The sequence below is a fragment of the Mus caroli genome, chromosome 13 (genome assembly GCF_900094665.2).
Source record: "Mus caroli chromosome 13, CAROLI_EIJ_v1.1, whole genome shotgun sequence".
Classification (NCBI taxonomy): Eukaryota; Metazoa; Chordata; class Mammalia; order Rodentia; family Muridae; genus Mus; species Mus caroli.
The window spans coordinates 39,218,614-39,227,260 of record NC_034582.1 but is presented as its reverse complement, the minus strand read 5'-3'; the positions used below and the strand labels follow the sequence as shown (position 1 = coordinate 39,227,260).

Here is an 8,647-nt window from a genome sequence, read left to right as displayed (position 1 = left end):
GTAACAATCTCATTTGGACTTCTCCATGGGAAGAGAAACACGCCAGGAATCTTTGAACCAATGGAGCAAATGCAGCATCAGAGAGTGATATAAACCACCCCAGCTCTGTTCACAGCAGACTCCATGGCGAGTGTCCCAACTTCTTATCAGGATGCTTTTAGCAACCATCTCCTGAGCAGCTGACCGAGCACAAGGAGCCATTGGTGGCACCACAACCTTTGTGTGTATGTGTATAAATACTCATATATTTCAGCTCTAGCCACACTGAAGTGTGCCGTTCGATGGTGTATGAGACCAGCACCACAGTCCATCTCCAAAGCTCCCCAACAGCCTGAACTAAAAGCTCCGTGTCCATTCTGTGGGAAAGTAACTCCCTCCCCCAGCCCCATGGTCTGCTCCTAGTCTACTCCCTATCTACGGATTTGGCTATTTCAGGTATTGTGTGTCCATAGAGTCCTTCTTTGACTCCCTTACTTCTTTCTGCACCACGCCACTACTCACTCATGTCACAGCATGTGTCTGATCTGCCTTCTAGTCAACACTGAATGGTTTCACTGGAAGAACAGCCTTTCACCAATCCCTTGTCCATCAGCAAACATTTGGGTGGTGTCCCCCTTTTTGCTCCAGCAGGACCAAACAAAGGGGAGTGTGCAAGTGTGTACCTATAGGTGTGCAAACTGTCTTACCTTTGGCTGTGGTGGTGACCCTCTACCTGAGATACAGCACCCATTTCCCAGATGAGGAAAGGAATGTCCACGGAGATAAGCTGCCCAAGACCGTACTCCTGGCAGGTGGCAGTTCTGGGGTTTGGAGTCATGTCTCCTCGCCATCCTCCTCACCTCTGTCCCCAGGTTCAGTTCTGTCCATCCATGAGTGATGTCCACTCAGCGATACTTCTCTGGATGGCAAGTGTCTCTCAGGCAGCATCTTCTTCATTGCCAGTCATGTGGTACATTTTCCTACTGAGGAGTTGAGAAGAACCTTCCAAGATGTAATATTCTAAGACATCAGATTTCAATATTTCAAGATTCTAGAGAGGTCCAAGATGTCACATGACCCTCCCTCAGCAGACAGGCAGCTGATGACCTGTAAAACTGGCAGTGGGTACCTGTGCATACCAGTATACTAGATTCTCTTATCAGAGGCATGGAACCCATGTCAGCTAACCCAAGATTCGGGGAGGACAGACCCACCCTAGGGAGGAGGTAGAGTGGCAGCTGGGTATCGTTTTCTCCACTAAAGTTTATTCCACATAGGCTTGGAAAGGAGGAAACTGGGATTTCATTTCTGGGCCATGGACTCTTACTTGTATTTTGAGAATACCCATCTATCCTGACTAATATAAAATTTAATGTGTCTGAATATTTATGAGCAGGTTGAACAAAATGATTTTATTTGCTGATTTTTTTTTTTTTTGAGACAGAGTCTCATGTAAGAGCTCAGGATACCTTTCAACTTACTGCATAACCAACAATGACCTATGCTCCTGACCCTCCTGCTCTTGTGTACAAACATATATCACTACCCCCGGTTTATTCAGTGCTGGGGACGCAATCAAGGGCCTCATGTGCATGCACTGTACCAACTGGCCAACTGAGTTACCTCCCCAACTCCAGATCCTATGACTATCATTTTGTTTCAAAATCAGAAAGAGAAAGCAGTAGAGAGAAATCACGAGTGAAGGTGTGAACCAGTGGCTGCCTTCACACTTCACCCAGATGTGCCAGTGTGGCCGTGAGTCAGGTAGAGAAACTTCCCTCATAGATATGTAGACCATACCCTGGAGTCATTTCTCCCGAAGGAAAAAAAAAAAAAGAGGGAAAACTGTCCTCTCTGACATGCTAAGCCTAAAATTTGGCTTCGGAATTAGCAGAGAGTGGATATTTATTTTTTCACTGATTCACTTAACAATATTTGCTTTTGTTCTAGAACAACAGCAAAGCACAGTCAAAGAATGAAAGTCTCCCCTGGAAAGGACCAGTGCTTCTCTTCCCATACACCAAAGCCACACCGCCTATGAGGCTCAGACATAAGGCATTGATCGGTTGGATATTTAAGTGATCAGCTGCAGATGCGTGATATCCAGTCTGTGCAGTCTCTCTGCATGGGTTCCAGCAGTAAGCTGATGTCCCCCCAGCTCAGATGCAAGGAAGTCCCCTAACGTTAGGGACACTAGCAGCAGAAGCATATCTAAAAGGAACTCTAGGCAGTAAGAACCCTGTTTTGTTATGGAATATTGTTGAGGCTGAAGGACCTTACTTGAAGAGCGGACACACATGTTTCCCGTGGCTATGCTGCCCAGTGATTTTGGGCTGAGGCACAGTCTAGTCTTTTCTGTTAATTTGAAGGCTAAAACACGACTTAACTAATGTAGAGGAAACAGCCTCACTAGGAAGTTCCAAAGACTGTCGTCAGCACACTTCCTAGCCCAAGTTGGCGGGATGGAAATTCAATGCGAAAGAAGGAAGCTCTGATTTGGAAAGGATGCCAGAGACTGATTTATCCAGCCATGATTTAAAGATGTAGTTATGGCTCACACACTGACCTTTCTGAAGTTAGGTGATAGGGTCTGTTCTAGAAGCTTCGTGTGTGTGAATGCAACGAATCCTAACAAATGCTGCTGATCTGTGAGTTGTAAAAAGGATGCTGAAACCCTTGGGGGCCAAATGGCTAGTCCAAGGACACATGCAGGTGTGGTAGTGCCCAGGCACTGTCAGTCTATGTTCCATAGCCAGTAAGTACTGACCTGCTTCCTCCAACTGCTGAGGAGTTGCCCTGCTTAAAAGGGCACCCTGGCATGTTTTATAAAGTATGATCTTTTAATTTTCACCTTGAAAGTAGATTTGTTCATTTCCTTGGGTACCGGAAGGAACAGTGTGCAAATTAGGATGTGTGTGCCTGGTTTTGCCTTTTACGGTTGCTTATTATTCTTAAATAGGATGACAGGGAGGACAGGAGAGAAAGGGCTTCAGGAAGAAGGCACATGCTCCAGAAGCACAAAGAAACCTGCCTGCAGCAGCCCCCACCCCCCATTCATGCTCCTGTGGGTGGCAGAGTAAATTCTTGCTGTGATTTGAATGACTCCACACCAAGTTCATGTGTTAGAAAGTAAATCCAAAAGTTCATTTGTTAATAGGTAACAGGACACGAGGCCTTTGGGAGGTAATCAGAGTAAGATGAATGAGGTCAAGAGGTGAGGTGGTGTTGGTGGCTTTGTGACACCATTCAGAGCAGCCAGCTAGCATTCTCTCCAACATGTTATAAGACACTCAGCAGCTAGCTCCACGCTCTTGGATTTCCCAACCTCAAGAACCAAAAAAGACACTCCTTTTCTTTATAAGTTAACCTGTAATGATATTTTATTACAGGGTTAGGAAATGCAGTGCAGTTCTTCCCCCTTGGTCCATAGCTCCTTTGACGGTATGAGCATAGAGTGATCAGAGGTCAGAGACCAACCCTAGAGTCAGGTTTCTCATAAATGTGGGTCATGAGTATTGGACTCAGGTCATCAGGCTTGGCCTTAACTGACCCATCTAAGAATTCCTGATTATGTTTCCTTTTGGTCCTTGCTTCTTACTTATAAACATGTTTGTTTTGAAGAACAGAGGCCAATTTGCAGAAGACAATATTGACTGACGTTGTATAGGCAATATCCCAACACTCTTTGGGAAATCTCAGCCTTCTCACAATCTTGACATTGAAAAATAAACATCTCCTCCCATCCAAACCCCTTTCCCAGGAGTCACTCGGAGTCTTTGGCCAAGGACAGAGGAGGTTTTTTAGCCTCAAGTTTCTGTAACAATGAATAGTTTTGGGCCCTGTGCTAGTCAGATTTCTGTCATTGTAGCAAAGGACTTGAAGAAACGAACTTATGAAAAACAGTTTATTTGGACTTAGAGTTTCAAAGTTTCCAATCCAGGATGAGACCAACCCTTTGCCTTTAGGCCTCTGGTGGGAGCCAAATTATTACAACAGTAAGCACGTGGTAGAATAAACTTCATAACACACTGAAAGAAGCTAAAGAGAAAGAGGCCAGAGTCCCAAAATTCCCTTCAAAGGCACACCCTCAAAAATACCTGTGAGGAAGTTTAATTTATAAAGTAGTTACAGTAAAAAAAAAAAAAATTAACATTTAAATAAAACCATTTTGGCAATACACCATAATAAAGGTTATAGAAACAAAATATCCTCCTGTCCTAGGCTCACCCTTCCTTGTGATTCTGTGAGATGGCACATTAACAATTCCTTTGGCATATCTGAACCACCACTATGACTACTCTTGCATTTTGGGTGCACTCTTAACTAAGATGAAGGCTACTTGATCTATCAGCCAATATGGTTACCAGATGATGTCTGGGGAAGTAGTATATATATAATATACAGACAGGGCGGGGAGCCATAGCTCAGGTGAGGTGAAACAGGAGGCCACAACAGTGTGGGACTTCTCCATGCAACTCAGAATGGTATGCAATTAAAAACCTGTTAGTTATTTTATTTCCGGAAACTTCCATATAATGTATTTGGAACATAGTTGACTCTTGGGATCTGAAGCTTTAGGAAGAGAAACCAAGAGGCTGTTGTACAGATGTCCAGAAGACACAAGATTTTGGCTTCCTTAGTTCACCAGTGTACTTAAAGCTTCCAGAACAGTGCCCAGCTAATGGAAATCCTTAAAAATACGTGCTGGATGAATATTTGCCAGACTAATGAATATCCCATTGGTACCCTGGAACTTCCAATCAGTTAGTCAGATGTCATACTTCCTCCTATCTCTTCCTTTCTCTCTCCTCCTTCTCCTTTGTGGTTTCAGGCCAGACCTATCTAGAGAGTGCATACCTACCCTTAGTGGGAACTGCTTAGCTATGTTATAGTCTCCAGATGTGCAAGCCTTTGTGTTCTTGCCTGTGAGGGATAGAGGACAGTATATACCAATTGTATGTGTGTAAATATCCCTCCTGAAAGATAAACTATTCCCACCACATCAATACTGACAGCTTGTTTGCACTAGTATGGCTTAGGTATAATTTGTACCAGTATAAATATTACTTTAGCTTTACTGCTAATTATATCAACATAAACTTAATTTATACTGATCATCACCACCATAATGTGTTGGTGCCAAACATCCCCAATGATATTTTGCAGCACGGTGCACACTCAGCCATTAGTAATCACAGAAATGTGCCCCTCACTCATTATAATCCTGGCTAGAGGATTTCCCTAATTGTCATTTTCCTGACGCCCACAGGAAGCAAGAACCCTGGGAAAAAAACGAGACAAAGTCCACCGCTTTATTAAAAGAACCTCTTTTGTTTCCACAACATTGCATGGAGTTCAGTCCAGGCTGCCAAGGAGGGCCCATCCCCCAGTATGGCACACGTATACTCTCAACTTCCAAATTTAGTTGGGGACACATTAATTGAATCACGACTCCTACATGCAAATGCCAAATAGCACTTATCTCCGGTGACATGTCACCTCTAAACTCCCGTGTCAGGGTTTTTAAACATTCTGCTGCTTCCTGTGAACTCGTCCTAACCTTTAATTTAAGGTGTCTGGATAGAAAGGATACAGTGTATGTATGGTTTTCTATCCTCTATGGTTTCAGGGCCCACAGGGGGGTGGGGGTGGAGGGTGGGGGTGGGGTCTTAGAACATAATCTCTGCAGATAAGGGGGCACCATGTGTAGACATATGCAATCCTGTATTAAGTCACTCACAGTTGATGAAAGCCCTTCCCCCAGAGTGGGACTGTGTGGGTGAACAAGCACTTAGAGGAGATATACCACACTCTTATGTCTACCTCAATCTTTTCACTTAAGAGATTCAAAGTAACAACTTTGTGGTTTAAGTTGGTCCAAGTCGTTCCTTGGATGGCCTTCTGTGGTGAGTTAGGGGACCACTGTGGCTGCCACCTTGTGCCCACTTTTGCACCATGAGGCACTAGGCTTAACTTTGCTTCAGGGATGCCCCGTCCAATCCTCAGTGTGTATTACTCTCACACAGCAGGCTCCTCCCCCAGGCTCCAGGCATGATGTATGTGGGCTAGAATAGAATATGAGTGTAGACTTCTCCATCCCATGAGTGACCACATGAGCCAACTAGTCAACTAGTCAGTCAACGTTACTGAGAGGCAAGCTTAGGAAGCAAACTGCTTTCTCCTCTGCGCCACTTAACTGGCTCATAAGAAGATGGCTCATGGAGATACCACCATGACCCCCAGTGAAAATCCCAAGAATGAACCATTTTACTGAAGACAGCTGGGGAAACTGAGAACAGGAGAGCAGCCTCCATGACCTCCATGCTCTCAAATAACATTGTACTCGACACCAGCTCTTTTCCCGAGGTCTAAATGAGATGTGCCACAAATCTATTTTGCTTAATGCTATTAGGCTGCTTGCTTACTAGCATGGCCAAAACGCTCCTGTTGGATGCAGGAAGTAAGTAGGTACTGAGAGGATTAGACCCATTTTAAGATGGAAAGATGGACAGAAAGAAAGGATAGCCCCATCAGTATAAGAGTCATATGGATTATTTACAGAGAATGGTGTACCCTGAACATTCCTTTATGGTGAGAGCAAAATACTCCCTTCAGGCTCATGTGTTAGACTTCCTGTTCCCCGCTGGGTGCCACCATACCATATGTGGAGGCTGCAGAACCTTTAGGAGCTGGGAGCTCACTGAAGGAAGCAGGTTGGTAGTGGGAAAGGAGGTCTTAAGGTTCACAGCCCAACTTATCTCTGTTTCCTGGCCCATCAAGATAGATGCAAGCAACCTGATGCTGCAGCTCAGAGCTTCCGAGATCTCTGCCACGGTTCCTCCACCATGATGAGTTTGCAGCCTCTCAAAGCCTGAGCTGAAGCAAGATCTTCCTCTTTAGCATTCCTTCCTTCCACCAGGTTTTTGTCGTGGCAACAAGAGAAGTACCTCATGAGCGTTCCAACACCAAAATGTCTTGTAAGCATTCTAACACCAAAGTGTTCTGTAAGCATTCCAACATCAAAATGTCCTGTAAGCATAGAGGGGGTTTTAACAAAACTTGGCGCGAAATCCTGGTATAGAAACTGACATCTTTTCTTTTTCAAATATTTCTGACTTTCCAATTGATTCCAAATTGATTTGCAAAGAAAGCAAATCTCGGGGTGGACAAACAGAAGCCTCGGAGGTGGGAGGGAATAGTATATGTGGAATCTACAATGATCAACTCTAGATTCAGAAGAGTTAGAGAAAGAAACAGTAAGGAAACGGGAGAAGCCCGATTCATACAATCCTCTTGTTCTTAAGAAGTCGAGTGGAATGTGCCAAGCTAAATAAGTGTGAGGAAAAATCAAATCCTGAGGGCTTTTGAAGATGCCATTTTTCATCTCTGAATCTGTTCTCCCAGCACCCCACCTGCTGCTCAGTGTAGCGCTGGAGCGTGTTATCTGTCATGGTCCCCCCAATTAGCACTTTGAATGCAACCACAGCAATGGGGACCGTGCCCTCTATCTGCCATGGGCGGGCTGGTTTCTACAATTAAGCTGAAGTTCAGGTTTTGGCTAATAACAGACAAGGGCTGTGACAGGGAACGGAGTCCTTATTCATTAGCTCATGCTAATGGGCGCTAGAACCAGCCCCGCCACCAGCCTGCTAGTGTGAGAGCCAGGCATAGAATGTCACTCTGATCTCAGAGTGTCTGCAGGTTTATTTCACAACATCGCTGAGGTCTGGCAGTTATCTAATCAGGAGCAGTTTTAAGGGGAAAGAAAGGGATAATTTGTTTTAAGCGCCAGCCTTCAGTCTCCGTATTCTATGAAACAGTCATTAATTATCAATACAAGGCTGATGGCATTATTACGAGGCCTGTGTGCTTACACAGAGACCGTTCCTTGGATTGCACTCAGCGCTTGGTGAGTGTAGGGAAAATAATTATCTTTTATTTACGTGAGGCAAACGGTAATTATCACATCAGTCTGATAGTTCTGAAAAGATAGGTCACTGCAAAGAAAGAGTTGGACTGACTACAGTCATCCCCCCACTACAGCATCCAGATTCCCATTTAGATAATGCAATCCTCACATGCTCGGGACTCGCATAAAATGGCTCAGTGTTAGCACAGAGCCCATGCATAGCCTCCTCTGGTTGCCCCTTGGTTACTTAGGACACCTACTACAATGTAAAGGCTGTGTCAATAGCAGTTATCTCTTATTGTTTAAAGAATGGTGATAGGGAAAATTATGTACACACTTAGGACTTTTTTTTTTTCAAGTATTCTCAAGCCCTGGGTGATTGGGTCCCAGAATGAGGAATCTGTAAGAGCAAGCTCCACCTGTACCGCACTGGACAGTACTGGATGTAGAACAAATGATGCTCGTGGCTGAAACAACAGCTATTCCACAGCTATTATTTTCACATAGAACTATTGAGTACTGGGGCTGGAGAGACAGGTCGGTCAACAAAAGTGTGTGGTGGGCAACCCTGAGAACCTGAGGTCCCCAGAATCCACGTTAATGAACAAACAACTAGGCATGCTGGGAGGTAGATACAGAGAGAAAGACACCTAGGGCTCGGTGGACATCAAAGAATTCCAGGTCATCACTAGTCTCTCATGACCCTGCTTCAAAAAGTAAAAGAGAAGAGGAGAGGAGAGGAGAGGAGAGGAGAGGAGA

General features: G+C 44.6%; 1 long non-coding RNA gene across 1 annotated transcript in view; it reads right to left on the bottom strand.

Annotated features, from left to right (window-relative positions):
- Positions 1 to 5,277: 5,277 nt before the first annotated feature.
- LOC110307620 overlaps positions 5,278 to 8,647 on the bottom strand; it is a 3,816-nt gene continuing 446 nt past the window's right edge. Inside the window, exon 2 of the long non-coding RNA XR_002379442.1 lies at positions 5,278 to 7,008. This is a non-coding gene — a long non-coding RNA (uncharacterized LOC110307620). The remainder of the gene's footprint in view (positions 7,009 to 8,647) is intronic.